Source organism: Chiloscyllium plagiosum, unplaced genomic scaffold (genome assembly GCF_037043375.1).
Source record: "Chiloscyllium plagiosum isolate Xiang-an unplaced genomic scaffold, Cpla_swu_hap1 HiC_scaffold_12, whole genome shotgun sequence".
Classification (NCBI taxonomy): domain Eukaryota; kingdom Metazoa; phylum Chordata; class Chondrichthyes; order Orectolobiformes; family Hemiscylliidae; genus Chiloscyllium; species Chiloscyllium plagiosum.
Window position 1 is genome coordinate 76,300,310 of NW_028270150.1, and position 10,422 is coordinate 76,310,731.

Genomic DNA, 10,422 nt, shown 5'->3' on the forward strand with positions numbered 1-10,422 from the left:
AAATAAAACATGGAACTTATCCTTTGTGGCTTTCTAACTTCCTCAGTTCTGTTACTACCATTTTGGTGGATACAAATTGTACTGAACAAAACTTGAGTTTTAATTTTTCAATAATTCTTATATTGGTTATGCAAACAGCAATCAAATTGTATCAAAAAAGAAAATCCGAAAGAAACTCGGGATAGTGCTTCCTTTTCAGTCACAAGGGATAGTGGCAGTCATCATTCCTTAATGTAAGGTATAATGGAGGAATCCTCAGGATCCTGTGATGTGTTCACAATTCTATCAGATCACAAGCTTAAGTGCAATTTGCAATGTGAATGTCACTGGGGAGTCAAAAGAACTGGAATATCCAATAAGATAAATGTTAAAGGGGACATGGTTTGTCTTACTGGGAAGGTATTCACACCTGTGAATGATGTTAAGGGCATCAGTGATGATTGTGGTAGACTGTTATTTTCTGATTCTCAAACAGAGGTATTAGGAATCTAACAAATTATAAACAGTTACATTTTAAAGTGGCTACTTAATTCCAAGGTAGAATGTATTTTAAGGGGAGAGGATAGCTAATTAGCATTTCTACCAGCAGATAAGACTCGTATGATTCATGACATCACGAAGATGGGCTATGAGAGAGGAAGATTTCATAGGAAGCAATCAGATGCTAAATATCATTGAATGCAAGAGAAACAAATCAGTCTGGAAGGATCAGAGATGGAGCAAGCAGTGAGATAGAGACAAAAATAAAATAAAGAAGTGGTGGCACAGTGGCTTAGTGGTTAGTACTGCTGCCTCACATCGCTAGGGACCCAGGTTCAATTCCATCCTCTGTTGACTGTCTGTGTGGAGTTTGCACATTCTCCGAGTGTCTGCGTGGGTTTCTGCTGGGTGCTCTGGTTTCCTCCCACAGTCCAAAGATGTGCAGGTTAGGTGAATCAGCCATGCTAAATTGCCTATAATGTTCAGGGATGTGCAAGTTAGATGCATTAGGCAGGGGTAAATATGGGGTGGGAGGGGTGGGTTGGCCTTCAGAGGGTGGGTGTGGACTTGTTTGGCCGAAGAGATTCCACACTGTAGAGATTCTAATTCTAATTCTAAAAATTGCAGATGCTCTAGATTTGACACAAAACTCAAATTGTCAGAGACACTCAGCAGATTGGGCAGTATCTGTGCAGAGAAAGCAGAGTTGACATCTCAATTGTAGTGACCCTTCTTCAGAATAGAAATTTCTGGGGTTTTTTTGAGAGAGATGAAGGCAGTAAGCTTTAATGTTAACTGCTAGGAATTGGATGGAAGTTCATACTCAAATTGAAGAGGCCAAGTTTGTGTACATACATATAAATGAGGGTAGAAGATTTGCCTAGCTTAAGCTAGCAGGATGAATCTTCAAGACTACCTTCAATTATTGGAATAATTTCAGATGTACTGAATGTCTACTTAACGGACAATGTAAAGTATGTCTATAATATGTGTTTCAGTACTGCTAAAAATGGAAAGTTCTTTTTGCGGTTCTACATTATCTACACTCTTCTCTTGAATTCTATGTGAATATAATTACTGGTAACCCCATTATACAATGGGGCTGTTACAACAACTGCACCATATTGAGAAGGTTCTTGCACATCCTTGTGCAGATTTACTGCCATCACTAGCATTTCAGTACTCACATGTACACTTTAGTATCACAAGTGATATAGAGAAGTATGCATTCTACTTAATATTGCACGTGCAATGTGAATACCACTGGGAAGTGAAAAGAATTGGAAAATCCAGTAATATTTTCACTTTAAGAAAGTTTTCAAATACATTCAAATGGAGTTCTCTCCAGAAACTGTAGCTTTACATTTGTGCAGCATTGGCATAATGGATATTTGATATGTGTCAGAAAGTAATTGCACTGTGAAAATGGACTGGTAACAGCTTATTCAAGTGTGAGCAGGGAGTGTGCAGTTTCAGTTTGGAAGAAGGAAGTTCTCATTCATTGGTAAGGTACATAATACTTGCAAAAATTCAGTTTTAAAAACAAAATCAATATTTTGCAATGTTGCATGAATAAAATGAAGGCATTATTTTGGATCCAGAAGGAAATAAGATGAATTTTATGGTATTATTTGTATCTTGTGTACAATATTATTATTTTACCATTTGGCATTAATATCCTGACAATGATCCAAATGTTGTTCCCCCAACATACATTAAATCCAACTGGTGGAACCATGGTTGGATAGTGTAAACTCAAACTTATTATGTATTCAAAGTGTTGTTGAAAATGTACCAAAATCTTATGATGACCTGTCCTATTTGCTGTTTGGGAAACACATCGGTTTGACAAGCCTACTTAAAGACTTTTTATAATTCTCTTTGGAATGACAGTATAAAGTAAACTGGATTTCATGAAGGTTGTGCTAGCTGTAAGATGAAACATGTCCATGGAGATTTCATGTCCCCTGGAGTGCTACTCATAAAATGGTTTCTTGTTTTGGAAGTTGTGATACAGGGAAAACATTTTACACACATTATTCCAGTTTAGAATGCACTATTTGGTCAGTCTGATGGAGGAAGGTTCAATTGAGGCAATCAAGAGGGCAACAGATGATTATTTAAGTAGAAGCAATATGCAAGGGTATGAGGAAATGGCAGGAGAAAGACACCAAGTAAACACGTTAATTCGGAAAGCTAGTGCAGATATAAATGTGGAATGATCTCCATTTGAACCATGACACTCTGTGTTGATTTCATAAATGACTTGTTTTTGCTTTATTTATTTTCATTTTGTATTGGTTTAACTAATTTAGCAGACTGAAGGGTGCAAAATGGACTTTAATATGGCTTTAATCACAAAGGAAATGGTTTGGCAGAGATTGGGTTAGATGGAATAAAATATAGGCTTAAAACTGACCCCAATCTGCCTTCAAACCCACTTTCTTCAGATTGGAGCAGCGTGCTTCCAGAGTAGGTTGCCAAATTAATTCTTAGAAGAGAAGCTTGTTATTGAACTTTTCTTACACGTTCAACCCTGCCAGGCCTTAAGAAATACAACAGTTGGAAGGAGACGAGGACTACTTTGTGATAAAGGTAAATGTTTTTACAGCTCTGCAATGTTTCCTGCTAGGCTGTCAAGTTTATCCTTTTCCCGACCATCAAACCCATTCCCACCTTCAACTGGAATTGGACCCTCATCAATCCAAGAAGCCTCTGGGATTGAGGTTTGGGTACCTCTTGGGAATCAGGCACATCTTCTCTCTGTCCCAAAGAAGAAACGTTTTGGACTTGAAAATGTAACTGTTTCTCCAAAGATGCTGCCAGACCGGTGAGTTTCACCAGCATTTTCTGTTTTTAATTTCATTCTCCCCTGAGATCAAGGATCAGATTCCAACCCCTTCCACTAAAACAGCAACAGGATCATTTACCTCCTTTAGTGTGGACCTACCAAACAGGAACACAAATGTTGGTTTCTCTACACTGCAAACCCATGCAGCAACCTGTAAGTTCATGTGCAGGCTGTGTGCAAGGTAACCCCTTTACTTTCGGAAAATTATTTCAAAAAGCACTGTGCACTGAAATATATCCTTTGGGATTTAAAAAAAATGTAGTTGAGAGTAACAGGAGCCAAAGCTGTCAGACTTCTGGGCAAGACTCCTACAGCAATAAAAGGCTGACAGTTAAACTCTGCAGCAGACAGGTCTAGCTGAAAATGCATGTATGAAACCCAACATCAGGGATACACTATTTCACATTAAAAATCAGAGGGCAAAGACTTTGTGGGATCTCGTTGTGTGCACATTGGTTACTTTGTCACCCACAATTCTATACTTCAAACATCTTCTGATGAATCAATTCTGACGAATATCCTTATTATGAATCTTATTGACTGAATTGAAAGGAAATAGAGGGCAACTAAATCTGCAATAAAATCACTTTTGTGATCCCTGATCAAAATTATTCTGTGTTTGTTTTTCCTGTCTGGAAAGTTACAGTTGTTCAGACATAGCGATTCCATGTTAAAAATTACTGCTAAATGTCTTTCTATGCACAGGCATCTGTGCTTTTGAATTGCAGACATTAACACACGGCCACTATGAAGCCATCAAAATGCACTGAGGTAAAATTTGTAAGCTGTCAGTATTACACGCAGGCTCCTAATTGACAACTTGCCTAGTCAGGGGTCACAAAAACCATGTCAAACTTGGGCTTGTTGACGTGACATAAAGGCAGTCTGCACCACATCTAGGTTAGAAGGTCACTTTATTGACCTGGGTGTTGTTGGCTTTTTTTTCTTGCAAGGGCAGACTCAGCAGAAAGTTGACAGGATCCAGATTTTTAGACATTGTCTGGAGGAGCTTGCCAAAGGGAGAGAAATTTTCCATCCATCAGGTGGCAGGAAGCTATCCAGTACAACTGTCTGGAATGAATGAGGAGAGCTGACAGAATATGTCAGTGCCAGAAGCATTATGTTGCTGTTACAAATAGAGGCAGGCCTAGTGCTGAAAAGATCCATTCAACTGTGCTGCTAAGGAGGCAAATTAGGCCACTGGTTCTGTGTAATCTTAAAGCTGGAAGAAATTTGAGGAAACAGTGCATAATTAACAATAGAGTTGGGACTCAGTGAGAAATCAAAAGCAGTTGGGCAGTTCCTTAGTCAGGATTTAGGGGAAAAATAACATTTATTTGTTAATAGATTAAGCTAATTGAGTTTTGGCTCAGGAGAGGGTTTGTGTGATGTGAGGCTTCAGAAGAAGGTGTGTGTCATTAATAGTTGAGTGCAGTTATAAGCAGGGGTGAAGAAAACCCACAAGCATTACTTTCTTTCCATAACTGAGCCAGATTAGACCACAGGAAATAATCTCGGGGCATCACACTGGCCTGATGAAGCTCACTGATTGTGAAAGGCTGGAGTTGTTCCCAAAGATAAGAGCGCAGTTCTCAGAAACCAGGGGATGTGTGGTCCCAGGTATGGAAGGTGACCTACTAGACCATGACAGAGGTATGCCTGATGAACTTTCAAGGCCAGATGATCAAAAAAATGAACAATTAGGATCACTTGTCAAGATTCGGTTGCCTCCAATTGCACAAATGTGTGGGGAGCATTGCGGAAAGATCCATGGGATTTGGTGCGATTGTCCATATTAGAAATGCCTTTAAGTATCAACCAGAACATCTCCATAGTTGGTTGAGAGCAGTGAGATGCTCATTAGACTTTGTATTCTGCATGCAGTGCCCACTAATACTCCCAATACTTTTAGTGAAAGGTGGGCACTGCAGGGAAGTAGAATGCCCTGTCTTTCCTTCCAATGCTATTTTGATGAAGTCCCATCCCTCTCTTCCCCTACCTTTGGCATTACTGCATTGCATCTAATAAGCTTTACATATAAACAACTGGAAACCAGATCATTCCCTGGTGCCAGTCACTAAGTGAAAATTGCCACGGGTGAGTTGGTTTTTGGTCGTGGGAAAAGCCACTTGGCTGTACGTGATAGCATGTCGGGATATTAAATAAAAAAGCCCTTCCCTCACCTTTGGTGGAGTGCATTGCTCTTGCTGGGCAATGAATTATATTTGTGTAACTGGAAAAGTGGATGGTTTTAGTGCTGATGGACAAAAGGTAGAAAGTACTACAACTGATTGGTGGTGGGGAAAAAAAGCAGTTCGGTTGATCCATGTCTCTCCCAACCTGTTCTGCTCAGTGTCCAATTCAATCTACTCAAAAACCTTCAAGTTTGACTACCAATCTGAAAAATGTAATTGTACTTTTTGCTGTCATGCAATGAATGTTCTTGTTATCTAAGCACAGTGCCTCTTTCAATGACACCCTACAGTAATAAATCTGTTGTCACAAATCACTAGATGGGCCAAAGACAAAATTAACACAAAGATGGACTGGAGGCAGGAAGCTATTTCAAATGACCTTTACCTAGGACCACATTGTATTAGATGAGGATTCTGGGTAATCCAAGATGGAGGATGAGAAACATTTCTGGCTGTAAGAGCTGTTCCTTTTTTTGAGGTATTTTAGATGTTGGAGGTGATTTCCTCGAATTCCAGGAGCAGCAACTACTATTTCATATGGTGTTGCATTGTTTTGGAACTTTGGGAAAAAAAAGTCAAAACAACAGCAGTTTAAAAGGGAGAAGGCAGACAAAGGAAGCACATGGTGAGGACAGTGCAGGGGAGAGAGAGGCAGAGGCAGAGGCAGAGGCAGAGGCAGAGGCAGAGGCAGAGGCAGAGGCAGAGACAGAGGCAGAGGCAGAGGCAGAGACAGAGGCAGAGGCAGAGGCAGAGGCAGAGGCAGAGACAGAGGCAGAGGCAGAGGCAGAGGCAGAGGCAGAGGCAGAGGCAGCACAGTTACCGCCTTTGCTGTTTGAATTCATGTATCGCTGGACATCAGAGTTCATCTGGGAAAATTAACAAACAGTGAAATTCACAACTAATCTTGGAGGAACTGTTGGGCAAAGTTCACAGCACAGAATCAGATAAGTTATTTGTTGTTTTAAGTCTGTCCAAGAGAAAGGCTGCAGTAGTGAATATAGTGGATTCTTTCTTGATTATATGTTCTTGGAGATAAGTCTCTTGATTAAATTCAAAATATAAGCCATAGCTATTAATTTAACCTGGGGCAGTGTTTGTAGAGGAATAAGACGGTGTTATTTTCTGGGTCTGTAGATTGTGAAGGAGCAAAAATGGCCTTTGCAGTGATATGTACTTCTTGTCAGATGTGGGAGTTTAAAGAGAGTTTAAGGGTTACTGCGGATTATATTTGGCATAACTGCTGTTGGATGCGAATCTTATCAGATCAAGTGGATCGGTTGGAGAGACAGATAGAAGCGATCAGGAATTTACAACAGCAACAGCATGTGATGGATGGCAGACATAGGAAGGGGGGAAAGTCTCAGATACAGTCGCATAGATGGGTTAACTCCAGGAAGGGTAAGAGAGGTCGGCACCAAGGGCAGGAGTCTTTTGTGGATATACCCATTTCAATCAGGTGTGCTGTTTTGAAAATGTAGGGGGTGATGGACTCTCAGGGGAACGTAGCATGAACAGCCAAGTTTCTGGTATTGAGACTGGCTCTAATGCAACGAGAGGTATGTCGGCTTCCAAGAGATCAATTGTGTTAGGGGATTCTGTAGTCAGAGGTACAGACAGACGTTTCTGTGGCCAGCAGAGAAAGAGCAGAATGGTGTGTTGTTTCCCTGGTGCCAGGATCAAGGATGTCTCAGAGAGGGTGCAGAATGTTCTCACGGGGGAGAGGGGCCAGCAGGAGGTCATTGTCCACATTGGAACCAACGACATTGGAAGGGAAAAGGTTGAGATAGTTAAGGGAGATTACAGAGAGTTAGGCAGGAATTTAAAAAGGAGGTCCTCAAGGGTAGTAATATCTGGATTACTCCCAGTGCTACAAGCTAGTGAGGGCAGGAATAGGAGGATAGAGCAGATGAATGCATGGCTGAGGAGCTGGTGTGTGGGAGAAGGATTCACATTTTTGGATCATTGGAATCTCTTTTGGGATAGAAGTGACCTGTACGAGAAGGACGGATTGCAGCTAAATTGGAAGGGGACTAAACTGGCAGGGAAATTTGCTAGAACTGCTTGGGAGGATTCGAACTAGTAAGGTGGGGTGGGGGGGGGGGGGGGGGGGCAGGTGAAGGGACGGCTGGAAAATGGGAAGCCTTCAGAAATGAGATAACAAGAATCCAAAGAAAGTGTATTCCTGTCAGGGTGAAAGAGAAGACTGGTAGGTATAGGGAATGATGGATGACTAAATAAATTGAGGGTTTGGTTAAGAAAAAGAAGGAAGCATATGTCAGGCATAGACAGGACAGATCGAGTGAATCCTTAGAGTATAAAGAAAGTAGGAGTGTACTTAAGAGGGAAATCAGGAGGGCAAAATGGGGACATGAGATAGCTTTGGCAAATAGAATTAAGGAGAATCCAAAGGGTTTTTACAAATATATTAAGGACAAAAGGGTAACTAGGGAGAGAATAGGGCCCTTCAAAGATCAGCAAGGCGGCCTTTGTGTGGAATCACAGAAAATGGGGGAGATACTAAATGAATATTTTGCATCAGCATTTACTGTGGAAAAGGATATGGAAGATATAGACTGTAGGGAAATAGATGGTGACATCCTGCAAAATGTCCAGATTACAGAGGAGAAAGTGCTGGATGTCTTGAAATGGGTAAAGGTGGATAAATCCCCAGGACCTGATCAAGTGTACCCGAGAACTCTGTGGGAAGCTAGAAAAGTGATTGCTGGGCCTCTTGCTGAGATATTTGTATCATCGATAGTCACAGGTGAGGTGCCGGAAGACTGGAGGTTGGCAAACATGGTGCCACTGTTTAAAAAGGGCGGCAAAGACAAGCCAGTGAATTATAGACCGGTGAGCCTGACCTCAGTGGTGGGCATGTTGTTGGAGGGAATCCTGAGGGACAGGATGTACATGTATTTGGAAAGGCAAGGACTGATTAGGGATAGTCAACATGGCTTTGTGCATGGAAAATTATATCTCACAAACTTGATTGAGTTTTTTGAAGAAGTAACAAAGAAGATTGATGAGGGCAGAGCAGTAGATGTGATCTACGTGGACTTCAGTAAGGCGTTCGACAAGGTTCCCATGGGAGACTGATTAGCAATGTTAGATCTCATGGAATACAGGGAGAACTAGCCATTTGGATATAGAACTGGCTCAAAAGATAGAAGACAGAGGGTAATGGTGGAGGGTTGTTTTTCAGATTAGAGGCCTGTGACCAGTGGAGTGCCACAAGGATCGGTGCTGGATCCTCTACTTTTTGTCATTTACATAAATGATTTGGATGCGAGCATAAGAGGTACAGTTAGTAAATTTGCAGGTGACACCAAAATTGGAAGTGTAGTGGACAGTGAGGAAGGTTACCTCAGATTACAACAGGATCTGGACCAGATGGGCCAATGGGCTGAGAAGTGGCAGATGGAGTTTAATTCAGATAAATGCGAGGTGCTGCATTTTGGGAAAGCAAATCTTAGCAGGACTTATACACTTAATGGTAAGGTCCTAGGGAGTGTTGCTGAACAAAGGAACTTTGGAGTGCAGGTACATAGCTCCTTGAAAGTGGAGTTGTAGGTAGATAGGATAGTGAAGAAGGCGTTTGATATGCTTTCTTTTATTGGTCAGAGTATTGAGTACAGGAGTTGGGAGGTCATGTTGCAGCTGTACAGGACATTGGTTAGGCCATTGTTGGAATATTGCGGGCAATTCTGGTCTCCTTCCTATCGGAAAGATGTTGTGAAACTTGAAAGGGATCAGAAAAGATTTACAAGGATGTTGCCAGGGTTGGAGGATCTGAGCTCCAGGGAGAGGCTGAACAGGCTAGGGCTGTTTTCCCTGGAACGTCGGAGGCTGAGGGGTGACCTTATACAGGTTTACAAAATTATGAGGGGCATGGATAGGATAAATAGGTAAAGTCTTTTCCCTGGGGTCGGGGAGGCCAGAACTGGAGGGCATAGGTTTAGGGTGTGAGGGGAAAGATATAAAAGAGACCTAAGGGGCAACTTTTTAACACTGAGGGTGGTACGTGTATGGAATGAGCTGCCAGAGGATGTGGTGGAGGCTGGTACAATTGCAACATTTAACAGGCATTTCGATGGGTATATGAATAGGAAGGGTTTGGAGGGATATAGGCCGGGTGCTGGCAGGTGGGACTAGATTGGGTTGGGATATCTGGTCGGCATGGATGGGTTGGATCGAAGGGTCTGTTTCCATGCTGTACATCTCTATAACTCTATGATTCTATGTGGCAAAAACCAAGGTACCAGAAATGCCCATTGGGAGGGAGTGTATGTTTAAAATGATGAGTTGGATGACAATCAAGTGGCCAATTTTGTTCTGGATGATGTTGAACTTCTTAAATGTTGTGGAACTATACTCATCGATCTAGCACCCCAGGACTTATTTCTTGTACACAGTGAGCAGGGCTTGGAGAGTTTGGGAGCAGGCCAGTTACTCTAAACTTTCAAGATGTGGCGTCGGAGCAGGCAGCGTATGGGCTACTGTGCTGGCTTGTCCTCTTCCTCAGTATTTTTTAATTTTTCCTCTTCTTTCTTCCCCACATTTTCTTACCTGATCAAGAGAGCCCTTCGACAGGCGATGGCTTCAATGGGCTCCAGAGTGGCAATGCGTCTGCACTGGCAGCATGACTGCAGAGTTGGCTGGCTTGTGAAGGCTAGAGCGGAACTCTCACCTCTGCATGGAGTGGGGCACTGGAGATGACATGGCAAGGCCTGGTGTATCTTCGAGTGGGTCACTGTCGGTGGAATGGCGTGGGCTTGTATAGCCCGGTGCAGGTCACTTTCAGCGGCATGGCGTGAGCTGGAGTAACCCAGAGTGGGTCACTCTTGGGGGAATGGTGTGGGCTGGTGTAGCCCAGAGGGGGTCACTGTCAGCGGAACG